We start from the raw sequence: 19013 nt of genomic DNA, 5'->3' as shown, positions 1-19013 counted from the left end.
TCAGCTATTGTTTACTGTAATTAAGTTTAAGTGATAAGCGTTCACATTGTTTAATCAGATTGTCAGGTGTCAAAAAGGACTCAATTGTTTTCTTGTGTTTAATTGTTTATCTGGTTAAGTAATGTAATTCAATTGTACCCTGTAAAAGGGCGTCTTCCATCTATCTAATCTCTTCCAACCCCCCATTTGGTCTCCTAAGGGAGTTCTGCATAAATACTGGGCATATAGCTCTCAATAAACACATTCTGTTTTACTCAAGATGGAGCTTGGTCTCATGTTTGGGGGGAATTAGCTGGGTTGTGTGTTGCTGATCCCATATTCAGGACATCTTTCATCTGGTATTAACCCTTGGTATCCGGGTTATACCATAACAGTCTTCATCCAAGCCGGGCGACGTGGTCCTCCAGACGGGCAGAAGTCTTCATCCAAGCCGGGCAGAAATGGTCCTCCAGACGGGCAGAAGTCTTCATCCAAGCCGGGCAAAAGTGGTCCTCCAGACGGGCAGAAGTCTTCATCCAGACTTCATCTTCTATCTTCATCCATCCAGCGCGGAGCGGGTCCATCTTCAAGACATCCGAAGCGGAGCATCCTCTTCTGGCGATGACTAAAACAGAATGAAGGTACCTTTAAGTGATGTCATCCAAGATGGCGTCCCTTAGATTCCGATTGGCTGATAGAATTCTATCAGCCAATCAGAATTAAGGTAGAAAAAATCCTATTGGCTGATGCAATCAGCCAATAGGATTGAAGTTCAATCAAAATTGGCTGATCCAATCAGCCAATAGGATTGAGCTTGCATTATATTGGCTGATTGGAACTTCATTCCTATTGGCTGATTGCATCAGCCAATAGGATTTTTTCCACCATAATTCCAATTGGCAGAATTCTATCAGCCAATCAGAATCTAAGGGACGCCATCTTGGATGATGTCACTTAAAGGTACCTTCATTCTGTTTTAGTCATCACCAGAAGAGGATGCTCCGCTTCGGATGTCTTGAAGATGGACCCGCTCCGCGCTGGATGGATGAAGATAGAAGATGAAGTCTGGATGAAGACTTCTGCCTGTCTGGAGGACCACTTTTGCCCGGCTTGGATGAAGACTTCTGCCCGTCTGGAGGACCACGTCGCCCGGCTTGGATGAAGACTGTTATGGTAATCATCACCAGAAGAGGATGCTCCACGTCAGATGTCTTGAAGATGGACCCGCTCCGCGCCGGATGGATGAAGATAGAAGATGCCGTCTGGATGAAGACTTCTGCCCATCTGGAGGACCACTTCTGCTGGCATGGATGAAGACTTCTGCCTGTCTGGATAACCACTTCTGCCCGGCTTGAATGAAAACTTCTGCCCGTCTGGAGGACCACTTCGCCCGGCTTGGATGAAGACGTCTCCCGGTAAGTCGATCTTCAGGGAGTTAGTGTTAGCTTTTTTTAGGGTGTATTGGGTGGGTTTTATTTTTTTAGATTAGGGTTTGGGCGGCAAAAGAGCTAACTGTCCTTTTAAGGGCAATGCCCATCCAAATGCCCTTTTCAGGGCAATGGGGAGTTTAGTTTTTTTTAGGTAGTATTTTATTTGGGGGGTTGGTTGTGTGGGTGGTGGGTTTTACTGTTGGGGGGGTTGTTTGTATTTTTTTTTACAGGTAAAAGAGCTGATTACTTTGGGGCAATGCCCCGCAAAAGGCCCTTTTAAGGGCTATTGGTAGTTTAGGCTAGGGTTTTTTTTTATTTTGGGGGGGGCTTTTTTATTTTAATAGGGCTATTAGATTAGGTGTAATTAGTTTAAATTTCTGTAATTTGTTTATTATTTTCTGAAATTTAGTGGGGGTTTTTTGTACTTTAGCTAATTTAATTAATGAATTGTATTTAATTTAGTTAATTTATTTAATTATAGTGTAGTGTTAGGTGTTAGTGTAACTTAGGTTATGTTTTTTTTTCAGGTAAATTTGTATTTATTTTAGCTAGGCAGTTATTAAATAGTTAATAACTATTTAATAACTATTCTACCTAGTTAAAATAAATACAATATTAGTTATATTGTAGCTATCTTAGGGTTTACTTTATAGGTAAGTATTTAGTTTTAAATAGGAATAATTTAGTTAATGATATGAATATTTATTTAGATTTATTTAAATTATATTTAAGTTAGTGGGTGTTAGGTTTAGGGTTAGACTTAGGTTTAGGGGTTAATAACTTTAATATAGTGGCTGCGATGTTGGGGGCGGCAGATTAGGGGTTAATAAATGTAGGTAGGTGGTGGCGATGTTAGGGACAGCAGATTAGGCGTTAATAATATTTAACTAATGTTTGCAAGGCGGGAGTGCTGTGGTTTAGGGGTTAATATGTTTATTATAGTAGCGGTGACGTTGGGGGCGGCAGATTAGGGGTTAATAAGTGTAGGTAGTTGGCAGCGACATTGGGGGCGGCAGATTAGAGGTTAATAAATATAATGTAGGTGGCAGCGATGTTGGGGGCAGCAGATTAGGGGTTCATAAGTATAATGTAGGTGGCGGCGGTGTCAGGAGCGGCAGATTAGGGGTTAATAAGTATAATATAGGTGTCGGCGATGTTGAGGATGGCAGATTAGGGGTTAATAAATGTAAGATTAGGGGTGTTTAGACTCAGGGTTCATGTTAGGGTATTAGTTATAGACATACATTTTATTTCCCTATAGGAATCAATGGGGCTGCATTACTGAGTTTTACGCTGCTTTTTTGCAGGTGTTAGACTTTTTTCAGCCAGCTCTCCCCGTTGATTCCTATGTGGAAATCGTGCATGAGCATGTTACACCAGCTCACCGCTGACTTAAGCAGCGCTGGTATTGGAGTGCGGTAATGAGCAAAATTTTGCTCAACGCTCACTTCATGTCTTTTAACGACGGGTTTCTGAAAACTCGTAATACCAGCGCTGTAGGTAAGTGAGCGGTGAGACAAAACTGCTCGTTAGCACCACACAGCTCCTAACACAAAACTCGTAATCTAGGTGTATGTGATATAAGAAATTTATATTTTTCTATGTGATATTTCCAGTATGAGTCCTACAATCGTGGATTGCTTAGAGTATGGTAGATCAAGTTGTGAAGATTTCTGTAAGACACAATAGCGCAACTATTACCAACGCTAAAGAAAAAGGTTCTAAAGATGGGAAAACAAAAACACCACAAAAAATAGATACTGCAAAAATACAAATTTATTTTAAGAAAGACCAGGATGAAGTGGTTGATGAAGGTGCATGGAGTCTTCCATAATGCAGCTTGATAAACGTCATCCGCAGAAGTTGCATTGTGGAATGCTCAGAATGTTGCTAAAGCCAGAGTAGAATGTGCTTTTTAACAATAAGGAACTTGCTTGTTTTGAAACTGATAGGTTCTTGATATGCAACAAACAATCCAAGCAGATATGATTGAGTTGTTTGGCAAATTGCCTCTCCTTGGACCAATAGATATCACAAAGAGCCTATTTGAGTTAGGCATATCCTTAGTTCTGTCTACGTAATAATGTAGACACCTCACAACATCCAGAGTACACAAAGAATTCCCATCCACAATCTTCTCTTGTGGGGAAAAAGTGGGCAAAACAATATCTTGAGATGAGTGGAATTGTGAAACAACCTTGGCAGAAATTCTGTCTTATGAAAAGTCAAGAAGGGTTCCTCTACACATAAAGCATACAGTTTATATACACGTCATGCAAAAGTGATGGCTATCAAAAATATAGTTCTCAAAGTTAGATACAGTAAAGAAGCCTTTTCCAAAAAGCTCAAACGGAGAACAGATCAAATCATCTAGAAGCAAAGGTAAATCCCAAGGAGTAACATCAGACCGCATGAAGGGTTTGATATGAAAAAGAGCCTAAAAAAATGAATCTTAAGAGGCTTTTGTGCCCAAGGAAAAACTGAAATTGCAGAAACTTGAGTTTTGAGTGTAGAACAAGAGTAAAACACTTTTGTGAAGTTGCTATTCAACTGGAGAAATTTTGGTCCAGCTCAGGAAATCGGCCTCCACATTCAAGCAACCTGGGAGATGTACACCTATAATCATTTAAAAAAAATTCTGTGCCCACCTGAAAATTGGTGCAACTTCCCAAAGTACTGAAAAACTTCTTGCACCTCCTTGATACTTGATATAGGTTACTGCTGTTAGATTGTCTGACATTATTTTGACTGACTGACCGTGAAGAATCTCCATAAAAGCTTTCAGGGCTTGAAATATTGCTATAATCTCTAGGATTATTATTATTTGCAGGTCTGACTGCTGGAATCTGTTGTAACCTGGATCCATTGAGGTTCTACAAGACTCTGGCTCTGAGAAATATTTGATTGGCAAAGCTACCACTTCATAATCAAACATTTCTGCTCCAAATGTTGCTGAAAAAGACTTGAAATGGTCTAATCTTTAACCGGTCTCATTTGACAAGATGAATTGATGATGCCATTTTCCCCAAAAACGTCATCCAATTTCTTACAGACAGAAGAACCTGAAGAGTGTCTTGGGTCTTTGACAAAGTTTGCTCCTTTGTTTCTGCTATCAGCAAAAAGTCGTCTAAATAATGTAAAATAAGTATAATGTAAAATAAGTATACCTCTTTTCCTGATCTCTGCAATAAGAAGCAGAGGAAATCCATAATGGCAGGGCTCTGAACTGGTAGTGCTGAGAGTTGTATGACAATTTTAGAAAATGTGTATAGATGGTGTCAATAGGAACGTGAATATATGCATCTTTCAAATTGATGGAAACCAGAAAAGTTCCTGGAGAAATCAGAGAGATTACAGTCAGACTCCATCTTGAAGGATTGGATATTCAAGAAATGATTGAGACCTCTGAGGTCTAAAATTGGCCTACATCCTCCATCCTTTTTCTTATTAGAAACAATTAGTTATAAAATCCTTGAGGTTGAGACAGAGACACCTTCTGAATTACTCGTGAAAGAATGAGATCTCCTACATACTGCAAAATGATTAGCTTCTTTTCTTTTCCAACAAGAAGAGGAGACTGGACATAATGAACTGGTGGAGGAGTTTTCCTGAATTCTAGTCTGTAACCTCTGGATACAATCTTTAGAAGCCAGGGTTAAATATTTTTTTCTGTATACAATCTTTTAGAACTCTGAATATGCTGAGAACAAAGCTGACTGAAGAGGACCAAACAAGCTCCACATAAGCTGTTTGGGTTGAGAAACTGTCATTGTGACTTTGATGGTTGTCCTGTATTAGGTCTCCCCTGAATCTTCCTCTTGTGGAAGGAAAGATTCTCTTGAAGCATAATTTCTGGAGGCATGAACTTGCATCCTTTGACAATTTTTTTCTGGGATTTGAGTTTTGAAGTAAAAATGACTCTTTCATCCAGATATCCCCTTGGATATCAAATCTTCCAGAATCTTGCCAAAAACATAGAAGAATCAAACTGTAAACAATTCACTTTAGATGCAGAATCTGCTTCCCAGTGCTCTTCTTGCCAAATTAGTAGAAACTGTGTTTTTTGCATTTAGATTCATAGCTTCAGAGTAAAAAAAAACGGATCAAGTAGACCATGGGGCCTATTTATCAAGCCGTCAACCGCAAATATGCTGGCGAGCCTGATTCGCCTTATTTATCAAAGGCTACAGACTGGCAAAAGTAGAATTTTGTGACGTAACATAAGATCCGCCGGTCTCAGTCCGACACAGATCGATGCTTACGTCACTACAGATGTTCCGAATGCAAATTCGGCACTATCTGAGTACTTTTGCTACTTATCAAATAACTACCAGGTACGCTCGCCACTATTCTGGCCCAGCATACCTGGTTTTCCATCCGCCGCCCTGGAGGCGGAGGATGCCATAGGAATCAATGGGAGTCTGAAAGCAGCGATATGCTGCCCGATATTGCATTGATTCCTATGGGAGAATAAAAGTTACGTTTACACCTAACACCCTAACATAACCCCCCGAGTCTAAACACCCCTAATCTGCCGCCCCCAACACCGCTGCCACCTACATTATACTTATTAACCCCTAATCTGCCACTCTCTACACCGCCGCCACCTACATTATACTTATTAACCCCTAATCTGCCGCCCCAACACCGCCGCCACCTACATTATACTTATTAACCCCTAATCTGCCACTCTCTACACCGCCACCACCTACATTATACTTATTAACCCCTAATCTGCCGCCCCAACACCGCCGCCACCTACATTATACTTATTAACCCCTATTCCGCCGCTCCCAGAGCCCACCACAACTAAATAAATGTATTAACCCCTAAAACGCCAGTCCCCCACATCACCATAAATTAAATTAAACTAATAACCCCTAAACCTAACAACCCGCTAACTTTATATTAAATATTAACTGATTCCTATCTTATAATAAATTTAAACTTACCTTTAGATTTAAATTAAACTATATTAAACTATTAATCTATTCTAACTATTATAATAAAATTACATTAAACTATATTAAATTAATAATTAATCTAACCTAACTTTTAAACTAAAATTACAATAAACTATATTAAAATAATAATTAATCTAACCTAACTTTTATACTAAAATTACAGTACACTACAAATTAAATTAACTATATTATATATTTAAACACCTAACCCTACTCAAATAATTTAAATCTACACTAAAAAATTACAAAGTTACAAAAAACTGTTACAAAAAATAACAAACACTAAGTTACACAAAAAAATAAACACTAAGTTACAAAAAAGAAAAAAGAAATTATCAAAGCTTTAAACTAATTACACCTAATCTAAGGGCCCTATGAAAATAAAAAAAGCCCCCCCAAAATAAAAAAAACCCTAGCCTACAATAAACTACAAATAGCCCTTAAAAGGGCCTTTTGCAGGGCATTGCCCCAAAGTAATCAGCTCTTTTACCTGTAAAAAAAAAAATACAAATACCCCCCCAACAGTAAAACCCACCACCCACACAACCAATCCCCCAAATAAAACCCTAACTAAAAAAACCTAAGCTCCCCATTGCCCTGAAAAGGGCATTTGGATGGGCATTTAAAGATCCAACATCCATCCTCCAAGAAGCCAGGAGCAGTCCTCAACGAAGCGGCCAAAGTCTTCATCCAAGCCCACAGAAGTCTTCACCCAGATGGCATCTTCTATCTTCATTCATCTGACACGGAGTAGCTCCATCTTCAAGACATCAGACGCGGAGCATCCTCTTCAATCGACGTCTTCGACATTGGATCAGCCATTAGGATGAAAGCTCAATCCTATTGGCTGATTGCAACAGCCAATAGGTTTTTTTCAACCTTAAGTCCGATTGGCTGATAGAATTCTAGCAGCCAATCGGAATCTAAGGGACGCCATCTTGGATGATGCCATCTAAAGGAACCTTCATTCGTCGGTAGTCATCGGAAGGAAGAGGATGCTCCGCGTCAGATGTCTTGAAGATGGAGTCGCTCCGTGCCGGATGGATGAAGATAGAAGATGCCATCTGGGTGAAGACTTCTGTGGGCTTGGATGAAGACTTTGGCCGCTTCGTTGAGGACTTCTCCCGGCTTCTTGGAGGATGGATGTCGGATCTTCAAAACTGTAAGTAAATCTTCTGGGGTTAGTGTTAGGATTTTTTTAAGGGTTTATTGGGTGGGTTTTAGTTCTAGATCAGGACTTGGGCCTGCAATAGAGCTAAATGCCCTTTTAAAGGGTAATGCCCATCCAAATGCCCTTTTAAGGGCAATGGGGAGCTTAGGTTTTTTTAGATTAGCTTTTTATTTGGGGGGTTGGTTGTGTTGGGGGGGTATTTGTATTTTTTTTACAGGTAAAAGAACTGATTACTTTTGAGCAATGCCCTGCAAAAGGCCCTTTTAAGGGCTATTTGTAGTTTATTGTAGGCTAGGGGTTTTTTATTTGGGGGGGCTTTTTTATTTTCATAGGGCCCTTAGATTAGGTGTAATAAATAAGCTTTGATAATTTCTTTTTTATTTTTTGTAACTTAGTGTTTATTTTTTTGTGTAACTTAGTGTTTGTTATTTATTGTAACTTATTTACGGCTAGATTACGAGTTGTGCATTAGGGTTAAAAAGCAGCATTAAGAGGTCTTAACGCTGCTTTTTAATGCCCGCTGGTATTACGAGTCTTGCAGGTACAGGTGTACCGCTCACTTTTTTGGCCAGACTCGGAAATACTGCAAATCCACTTACGTCAATTGCGTATTCTATATTTTCAATGGGGCTTGCATAGCGCTGGTATTACGAGTCTGCAAAAAGTGAGCAGTAGACCCTCTCCTGTCAAGCCTGGTACCGCATTTTAAAGTCAGTAGTTAAGAGTTTTACACTACAGCGCCGTAGCATAAAACTCTTAACTAAAGTGCTAAAAAGTACACAAACACCCATAAATTACCTATTAACCCCTAAACCAAGCCCCCCCCCCCACATCGCAAACACTAAAATAAATATTTTAACCCCTAATCTACCAAACCGGACATCGCCGACACTATAATAAATATATTAACCCCTAAACCGCCGCACTCCCGCATCGCAAACACTAGTTAAATATTATTAACCCCTAATCTGCCGTCCCTAACAATGCGCCACCTACCTACATTTATTAACCCCTAATCTGCCTCCCCAATGTTGCCGCCACTATATTAAATGTATTAACCCCTAAATCTAAGTCTAACCCTAACCCTAACCCCCCCTAACTTAAATATAATTACAATAAATCTAAATAAAATTACTACAATTAACTAAATAATTCCTATTAAAACTAAATACTTACCTATAAAATAAACACACTAGCTACAATATAACTAATAATTACATTGTATCTAGCTTAGGGTTTATTTTTATTTTACAGGCAACTTTGTATTTATTTTAACTAGGTAGAATAGTTATTAAATAGTTATTAACTATTTAATAACTACCTAGTTAAAATAAAGATAAATTTCCCTGTAAAATAAAACCTAACCTAATTTACACTAACGCCTAACACTACACCATAATTAAATAAATTAACTAAATTAAATACAATTAATTACAATTAAATACAATTATCTAAAGTACAAATACCCCCCAACATTAAAACCCACCACCCACACAACCAACCCTACTCTAAAACCCACCCAATCCCCCCTTAAAAAAACTCACACTAACCCCCTGAAGATCACCATACTGGGAGACGTCTTCACCCAACCGGACCAAAGTCCTCAACGAAGCTGGGAGAAGTCTTCATCCAACCGGGCAGAAGTGGTCCTCCAGACGGGCAGAAGTCTTCATCCAGATGGTATCTTCTATCTTCAGCCATCCGGCCCGGAGCGGCTCCATCTTCAAGACATCCGACGTGGAGCATCCTCTTCTTTCCACGGCCGACGACTGAATGAAGGTTCCTTTAAATGACATCAGCCAAAATGGCGTCCCTTCAATTCTGATTGGTTGATAGAATTCTATCAGCCAATCGGAATTAAGGTAGAAAGAATCCTATTGGCTGATGCAATCAGCCAATAGGATTGAAGTTCAATCCTATTGGCTGATCCAAATCAGCCAATAGGATTGAGCTGGCATTCTATGGGCTGTTCCAGTCAGCCAATAGAATGCTAGTTCAATCCTATTGGCTGATTGCATCAGCCAATAGGATTTTGTCTACCTTAATTCCGATTGGCTGATAGAATTCTATCAGCCAATCAGAATTGAAGGGACGCCATCTTGGATGATGTCATTTAAAGGAACCTTCATTCAGTCGTCGGCCGTGGAAAAATGAGGATGCTCCGCGTCGGATGTCTTAAAGATGGACCCGATCCGCGCCGGATGGATGAAGATAAGAAGATGCCATCTGGATGAAGACTTCTGCCCATCTGTAGGACCACTTCTGCCAGGTTGGATGAAGACTTCTGCCCGTCTGGAGGACGACTTCTGCCCGGTTGGGTGAAGACGTCTCCTGGTAAGGTGATCTTCAAGGGGTTAGTGTTAGTTTTTTTAAGGGGGGATTGGGTGGGTTTTAGAGTAGGGTTGGTTGTGTGGGTGTTGGGTTTTAATGTTGGGGGGGATTGTAATTTTTTTTCAGGTAAAAGAGCTGATTGCTTTGGGGCAATGCCCCACAAAAGGCCCTTTTAAGGGCTATTTGTAATTTACTGTAAGGCTTTTTTTTTTTAATTTTGGGGGGCTTTTTTATTTTGTTAGGGGGATTAGATTAGGTGTAATTAGTTTAAAAATCTTGTAATTTGTTTATTATTTTCTGTAATTTAGTGGGGTTTTTTGTACTTTAGATAATTGTATTTAATTGTAATTAATTGTATTTAATTTAGGTAATTAATTTAATTATAGTGTAGTGTTAGGTGTAATTGTAACTTAGGTTAGGTTTTATTTTACAGGTACTTTTGTATTTATATTAGCTAGGTAGTTATTAAATAGTTAATAACTATTTAATAACTATTGTACCTAGTTAAAATAAATGCAAACTTGCCTGTAAAATAAAAATAAACCCTAAGCTAGCTACAATGTAACTATTAGTTATTTGTAGCTAGCTTAGGGTTTATTTTATAGGTAAGTATTTAGTTTTAAATAGGAATTATTTAGTTAATTGTAGTAATTTTATTTAGATTTATTTAAATTATATTTAAGTTAGGGGGGGTTAGGGTTAGACTTAGGTATAGGGGTTAATAACTTTATTATAGTGGTGGCAACGTTGTGGGTGGCAGATTAGGGGTTAATAAATGTAGTTAGGTTGCAGCGACATAGGGTTTAATAAATATAATGTAGGTTTCGGCGATGTTGGGGGCAGCAGATTAGGGGTTCATAACTATTAATGTTGGTGGCGGCGGTGTCTGGATCGGCAAATTAGGGTTTACTAATATAATGTAGGTTTCGGCGATGTCGGGGGCGGCAGATTAGGGGTTAATAAGTGTAAGATTAGGAGTGTTTAGACTCAGGGTTCATGTTAGGGTGTTAGGTGTAGACATAACTTTTATTTCCCCATAGGAATCAATGTGGCTGCGTTAGGAGCTTTACGCTGCTTTTTTGCAGGTGTTAGGTTTTTTTCAGCCGGCTCTCCCCCATTGATTCCTATTTTTTTGTGGTTAACGCCGGGTTTATAAAAACCCGTAATACCAGCGCTGTCTGTAAGTGAGTGGTGAGCATAAACTGCTCGTTAGCACCGCACAGCTTAACTCGTAATCTAGGTGTTAGTTTTTTGTAACTTTGTAATTTTTTAGTGTAGAATTAAATTATTTGAGTAGGGTTAGGTGTTTAAATATATAATATAGTTATTTTAATTTGTAATTTTATGTAATTTTAGTATAAAAGGTAGGTTAAATTAATTGTTAATTTAATATAGTTTAATGTAATTTTAGTATAATAGATAGAATAGGTTAATTATTAGTTTAATATAGTTGAAAGTAATTTTATTATAATAGTTAGGGTAGGTTAATTAATAGTTTAATATAGTTTAATGTAATTTTATTATAATAGTTAGGGAAGGTTAATTAATAGTTTAATATAGTTTAATGTAATTTTATCATAATAGTTAGGGTAGGTTAATTATTAGTTTAATATAGTTGAATGTAATTTTATTATAATAGTTAGAATAGGTTAATTATTAGTTTAATATAGTTTAATTTATATCTAAAGGTAAGTTTAAATTCATTATAAAATGGGGATGAGTTAATATTTAATGTACAGTTAGCGGGTTGTTAGGTTTAGGGATTAATAGGTTAATTTAGTTTATGGCGATGTGGGGGGCTGGCGGTTTAGGGGTTAATAACTTTATGTAGGTGGTGGCGGTATAGGGGGTGGCAGATTAGGGGTTAATAAGTATAATGTAGGTGGCGGTGGGCTCTGGGAGCGGCCGTTTAGGGGTTAATAACTTTATTTAGTTGTGGCAGGGTCCGGGAGTGGCGGTATAGGGGTTAAAGAGTTTAGTATAGTGTGGGTATTTAGTGACAGTATACAAATAAAGCTTGGAAAAAGCTGAATAGCAGCGAGATCGATGACTGTTAGTTAACAACAGTCCGCTGTTCATCACCCCGTACTTGGTGCGCGGCTTTTTGACAGCTTTTTTGTTAAAGGGACAGTCTACACCAGAATTGTTATTGTTTTAAAAGATAGATAATCCCTTGTTTACCCATTCCCTAGTTTTGCATAACCAACACAGTTATATTTATATATTTTTTACCTCTGTGATTATCTTGTATCTAAGCCTCTGCAGACTGCCCCTTTATTTCAGTTCTTTTGCCTTTAAGGTCTAAGAAATTAGCATATGAACCTCCTAGGTTAAGCTTTCAACTAAGAATACCAAGAGAACAAAGAAAAATTGGTGATAAAAGTAAATTGGAAAATTGTTTAAAATTACATGCCCTTTCTGAATCATGAAAGTTTTTTTTGGACTAGACTGTCCCTTTAAATATGGAGAACGTATTCAGGTCCGCGGCCGCAATGTTAGACGATGTTAGGCAAGCGTATTGGTGCCGGCGAATGCAGCACAGTTGACGGCTTGATAAATAGGCCCCCATATCTGCAAAAACATCTGCTCATCACCTGAAGGAGATAAATTATCTTGAAAAGATGAGAGACATTTTTTTTCTTAGAAAGTAAGTTTGCAATTTTTTTTAGGGTAATGGAAAATTCATTACAATTTTGGGCCAGATTAAGAGTGGAGTGCATAATTCCGCTTTTCGCGTGTGATATCTGCGCTCCACTTGTAAAGTCTCTGAAGTGGCCGGCAATGTGAACACGACCTCACATTCGCATTGCATGGAAGCTATACGTTCAATAGAGCACGCTTCCATAGGCTCCAATGGGAGCCTCGTTCTCATGCCGTCTGACCTCTGGTTAATTCTCAGAGCGCTAATTGCTACCACAAGCTTGCGGTAGCAATAACCAGCCACTTTAATGGATAGTAAATTTGCCCGTTCGCATGCACACAATAATTTAGCGCTCCACTTTAACAACTGCTTTTCCAGTTTTGCAAATTCAGATAGAATTATTTGCAAACAATGTTTCTCTGACATAATAAGCAAACTCCAAAGGAACAGCAGAAAAAGGCCGGCTTGACACTTCTTTTTCAAATTCCACACGAGAACTCAGCATCCAGCATAGTAAATAATTCAGCATCATTTGGCTTGAAAAAAAAATTGCCCCCTAACACATGACCAATGCATGTAAAGCAAAGGTTCTTATCCTCGCAAGCAGACTTGTTACATAATGCAAATATTTTCTGTGCACATTCTGAAACTCAGGGAGGCAAGACAGAAAAGAGAAAAATGAAACATTATATTAGGATAGACAAGGAAAATAAAATAAAGGAAAAAAGATAGCCCTGGAAATGGTTCACACCTTAGCATAGGTGCAGCAGGCTTAACATCCTGGGCATCTGCAGCAGTATCCAAAGTCCTGGATCTGAAACCAAAGGACATCTTCAGAATCACAAAGGGAAGGACTGTAAAGAAGGCAGTTATGAGGCTCCATAGGAAGGGTAACAGCAACAGCTCTGATGACTCTGTATCATACAGGCTCACCTGGTGTTCAGATTTTGAATGTGCACGCATACACTTTACCTCCTGACCCTAGCTGCGGGTTAATGACATACTTCTGAGTAAGATGGTGGTACCCATAGGATAGAACCCTCGGTACACCGGTAGTGCCTCCTGACCAGCCTCAAATTAAAAAAATGCTACCGCTGCCTCTAAATGCATCGCAAAAGACTGGAGCAAAGTACTCCTAAATCACAATAATGGCAGGTAATAACCACACCAATATGTAACAGGAAAGTGGAACCTAGCTCTGCCCACTTTAAGATGGATAAAATTAGGAATAATGAGGTAGGGTAAGGTTTCTTCTTATATTTAGGTATAGGGGGTGTGGTATGCTTCTGCCCATGCCCCCCTGGGAGGGGGAGCTCTCACTTGGTAAGTGATAGATAGGAAGGCTAAGATATATATCTGGTACTGTTTTTTTATAAGGTATCTATATACTGTACACGAGATTGCTCTTTTAATAAGCCCTCAATCCTTGTTATATTGACTTAAAACTCAATAGTATGCTAGGATTGTACAGTTCTTGCATATTATTGTAGTACTTTGTTTTTTTTTATAAAAAAGTGTGTTTAAATAATTGTTTTAGCCTTTCTTTCAATATATATATATATACTCTCCAAAAAGCAGGCAGCTCACTGGTCTTTGCAGTAAAACTAGAATTTATTACATCAGTTTAAAAAACAAACGTTTCGGCACTGCATTGTGCCTTTGTCAATGTTATACAACAAAAAGTACAAGGACAGAGTGCACCCAAGCACCCCGGATCAACTATATATATATAAACTCTGCAATGTATTTTCATTTTTTATTTTGTCCCTTTTTCCTGTAATCCTATTCTGATATTGTGATATTTTGAGTTCCTGTTGGGAATGGAAGTGCAGAACACTGTTATATTCCACACATCCATTGACTGAACACTGTAGTTATCTTTTTATACCGGTAACTGTCCCTAATTGGCCACGGCAGAGAAAAGGTATGCTAAGTTACAACATGGCAGCTCCCATTGTTTTATAGACTTTACACTTATTTTGTCAATATTTAAACAGCTAATGAAAATGAAAAAAGACATCTACATGTTATTCTCTAATCTTTCCTTTGAATGCATCATTTTATCTAGTATTTATTAAGGCCTAGATTTGGAGTTCGGCGGTAAAAGGGCTGTTAACGCTCCGCGGGCTTTTTTCTGGCCGCACCATAAATTTAACTCTGGTATCGAGAGTTTAATCAAATGCTGCGTTAGGCTCCAAAAATGGAGCGTAGAGCATTTTTACCGCAAATGCAACTCTCGATACCAGAGTTGCTTACGGACGCGGCCGGCCTCAAAAACGTGCTCGTGCACGATTCCCCCATAGGAAACAATGGGGCTGTTTGAGCTGAAAAAAAACCTAACACCTGCAAAAAAGCAGCGTTCAGCTCCTAACGCAGCCCCATTGTTTGCTATGGGGAAACACTTCCTACGTCTGCACCTAACACTCTAACATGTACCCCGAGTCTAAACACCCCTAACCTTACACTTATTAACCCCTAATCTGCCGCCCCCGCTATCGCTGACCCCTGCATATTTTTTTAAACCCCTAATCTGCCGCTCCGTAAACCGCCGCCACCTACGTTATCCCTATGTACCCCTAATCTGCTACCCCTAACACCGCCAACCCCTATATTATATTTATTAACCCCTAACCTGCCCCCCACAACGTCGCCGACACCTGCCTACACTTATTAACCCCTAATCTGCCGAGCGGACCTGAGCGCTACTATAATAAAGTTATTAACCCCTAATCCGCCTCACTAACCCTATCATAAATAGTATTAACCCCTAATCTGCCCTCCCTAACATCGCCGACACCTAACTTCAATTATTAACCCCTAATCTGCCGACCGGAGCTCACCGCTATTCTAATAAATGTATTAACCCCTAAAGCTAAGTCTAACCCTAACACTAACACCCCCCTAAATTAAATATAATTTTAATCTAACGAAATAAATTAACTCTTATTAAATAAATGATTCCTATTTAAAGCTAAATACTTACCTGTAAAATAAATCCTAATATAGCTACAATATAAATTATAATTATATTATAGCTATTTTAGGATTAATATTTATTTTACAGGTAACTTTGTAATTATTTTAACCAGGTACAATAGCTATTAAATAGTTAAGAACTATTTAATAGTTACCTAGTTAAAATAATAACAAAATTACCTGTAAAATAAGTCCTAACCTAAGATATAATTAAACCTAACACTACCCTATCAATAAAATAATTAAATAAACTACCTACAATTACCTACAATTAACCTAACACTACACTATCAATAAATTAATTAAACACAATTCCTACAAATAAATACAATTAAATAAACTAGCTAAAGTACAAAAAATAAAAAAGATCTAAGTTACAGAAAATAAAAAAATATTTACAAACATAATAAAAATATTACAACAATTTTAAACTAATTACACCTACTCTAAGCCCCCTAATAAAATAACAAAGCCCCCCAAAATAAAAAATTCCCTACCCTATTCTAAATTAAAAAAGTTACAAGCTCTTTTACCTTACCAGCCCTGAACAGGGCCCTTTGCGGGGCATGCCCCAAGAATTTCAGCTCTTTTGCCTGTAAAAGAATAAATACAATACCCCCCCCCCCAACATTACAACCCACCACCCACATACCCCTAATCTAACCCAAACCCCCCTTAAATAAACCTAACACTAAGCCCCTGAAGATCTTCCTACCTTGTCTTCACCATACCAGGTTCACCGATCCGTCCTGAAGAGCTCCTCCGATGTCCTGATCCAAGCCCAAGCGGGGGCTGAAGAGGTCCATGATCCGGTCAAAGTCTTCATCCAAGCGGGGCAGAAGAGGATCTTCCATCCGATTGAAGTCATCATCCAGGCGGCATCTTCGATCTTCTTCCATCCGGAGCGAAGCGGCAGGATCCTGAAGACATCCAGCGCGGAACATCCATCCGGACCGACGACTGAACGACGAATGACTGTTCCTTTAAGGGACGTCATCCAAGATGGCGTCCCTCGAATTCCGATTGGCTGATAGGATTCTATCAGCCAATCGGAATTAAGGTAGGAATTTTCTGATTGGCTGATGGAATCAGCCAATCAGAATCTAGTTCAATCCGATTGGCCGATCCAATCAGCCAATCAGATTGAGCTCGCATTCTATTGGCTGATCGGAACAGCCAATAGAATGCGAGCTCAATCTGATTGGCTGATTGGATCAGCCAATCGGATTGAACTTGATTCTGATTGGCTGATTCCATCAGCCAATCAGAAAATTCCTACCTTAATTCCGATTGGCTGATAGAATCCTATCAGCCAATCGGAATTCGAGGGACGCCATCTTGGATGACGTCCCTTAAAGGAACAGTCATTCGTCGTTCAATCGTCGGTCCGGATGGATGTTCCGCGCTGGATGTCTTCAGGATCCTGCCGCTTCGCTCCGGATGGAAGAAGATCGAAGATGCCGCCTGGATGATGACTTCAATCGGATGGAAGATCCTCTTCTGCCCCGCTTGGATGAAGACTTTGACCGGATCATGGACCTCTTCAGCCCCCGCTTGGGCTTGGATCAGGACATCGGAGGAGCTCTTCAGGACGGATCGGTGAACCTGGTATGGTGAAGACAAGGTAGGAAGATCTTCAGGGGCTTAGTGTTAGGTTTATTTAAGGGGGGTTTGGGTTAGATTAGGGGTATGTGGGTGGTGGGTTGTAATGTTGGGGGGGGGGTATTGTATTTATTCTTTTACAGGCAAAAGAGCTGAAATTCTTGGGGCATGCCCCGCAAAGAGCCCTGTTCAGGGCTGGTAAGGTAAAAGAGCTTGTAACTTTTTTAATTTAGAATAGGGTAGGGAATTTTTTATTTTGGGGGGCTTTGTTATTTTATTAGGGGGCTTAGAGTAGGTGTAATTAGTTTAAAATTGTTGTAATATTTTTATTATGTTTGTAAATATTTTTTTATTTTCTGTAACTTAGATCTTTTTTATTTTTTGTACTTTAGCTAGTTTATTTAATTGTATTTATTTGTAGGAATTGTATTTAATTAATTTATTGATAGTGTAGTGTTAGGTTAATTGTAGGTAATTGTAGGTAGTTTATTTAATTATTTTATTGATAGGGTAGTGTTAGGTTTAATTATATCTTAGGTTAGGACTTATTTTACAGGTAATTTTGTTATTATTTTAACTAGGTAACTATTAAATAGTTCTTAACTATTTAATAGCTATTGTACTTGGTTAAAATAATTACAAAGTTACCTGTAAAATAAATATTAATCCTAAAATAGCTATAATATAAATATAATTTATATTGTAGCTATATTAGGATGTATTTTACAGGTAAGTATTTAGCTTTAAATAGGAATCATTTATTTAATAAGAGTTAATTTATTTCGTTAGATAAAAATTATATTTAACTTAGGGGGGTGTTAGTGTTAGGGTTAGACTTAGCTTTAGGGGTTAATACATTTATTAGAATAGCGGTGAGCTCCGGTCGGCAGATTAGGGGTTAATAATTGAAGTTAGGTGTCGGCGATGTTAGGGAGGGCAGATTAGGGGTTAATACTATTTATGATAGGGTTAGTGAGGCGGGTTAGGGGTTAATAACTTTATTATAGTAGCGCTCAGGTCCGCTCGGCAGATTAGGGGTTAATAAGTGTAGGCAGGTGTCGGCGACGTTGAGGGGGGCAGATTAGGGGTTAATAAATATAATATAGGGGTCGGCGATGTTAGGGGTAGCAGATTAGGGGTACATAGGGATAACGTAGGTGGCGGCGATTTGCGGTCGGAAGATTAGGGGTTAATTATTTTAAGTAGCTTGCGGCGACGTTGTGGGGGGCAAGTTAGGGGTTAAGAAATATAATATAGGGGTCGGCGGGGTTAGGGGCAGCAGATTAGGGGTACATAAGTATAACGTAGGTGGCGGTCGGCAGATTAGGGGTTAAAAATTTAAATAGAGTGTCGGCGATGTGGGGGGACCTCGGTTTAGGGGTACATAGGTAGTTTATGGGTGTTAGTGTACTTTAGGGTACAGTAGTTAAGAGCTTTATAAACCGGCGTTAGCCAGAAAGCTCTTAACTCCTGCTATTTTCAGGCGGCTGGAATCTTGTCGTTAGAGCTCTAACGCTCACTTCAGAAACGACTCTAAATACCAGCGTTAGAAAGATCCCATTGAAAAGATAGGCTACGCAAATGGCGGCTGAAAAGTGAGCGTTAGACCCTTTAATCACTGACTCCAAATACCAGCGTGCGGCCAAAACCAGCGTTAGGAGCCTCTAACGCTGGTTTTGACGGCTACCGCCGAACTCCAAATCTAGGCCTTAGTGTATAATGTCCCTTCAAGGGTTGACTGACAGAAGAGCAAGTGCAACATGTATATGAGCCAATCAGTACCTTTCTTGCCTCAGATCAATGTGACGGGCAAGCACAAAGTGCCAATTTCATAGCAATTTAATGCAGTTTATATTGCAAAATTGCTTAAAGGGACATAAACCCCCAAATTTTTCATTCATGATTAAGATAGAGAATAC

At 38.9% G+C, this 19013-nt stretch overlaps 1 protein-coding gene across 2 annotated transcripts in view; it reads right to left on the bottom strand.

Moving 5' to 3' along the window:
* Positions 1–19013, bottom strand: part of BRINP3 (BMP/retinoic acid inducible neural specific 3) — a 503104-nt gene that overhangs the window by 113705 nt on the left and 370386 nt on the right. The gene's annotated exons all lie outside the window — the stretch shown is intronic.

The sequence above is a fragment of the Bombina bombina genome, chromosome 10 (genome assembly GCF_027579735.1).
Source record: "Bombina bombina isolate aBomBom1 chromosome 10, aBomBom1.pri, whole genome shotgun sequence".
In the NCBI taxonomy this organism is placed as follows: domain Eukaryota; kingdom Metazoa; phylum Chordata; class Amphibia; order Anura; family Bombinatoridae; genus Bombina; species Bombina bombina.
This window is presented reverse-complemented; position numbering and strand designations above follow the sequence as displayed.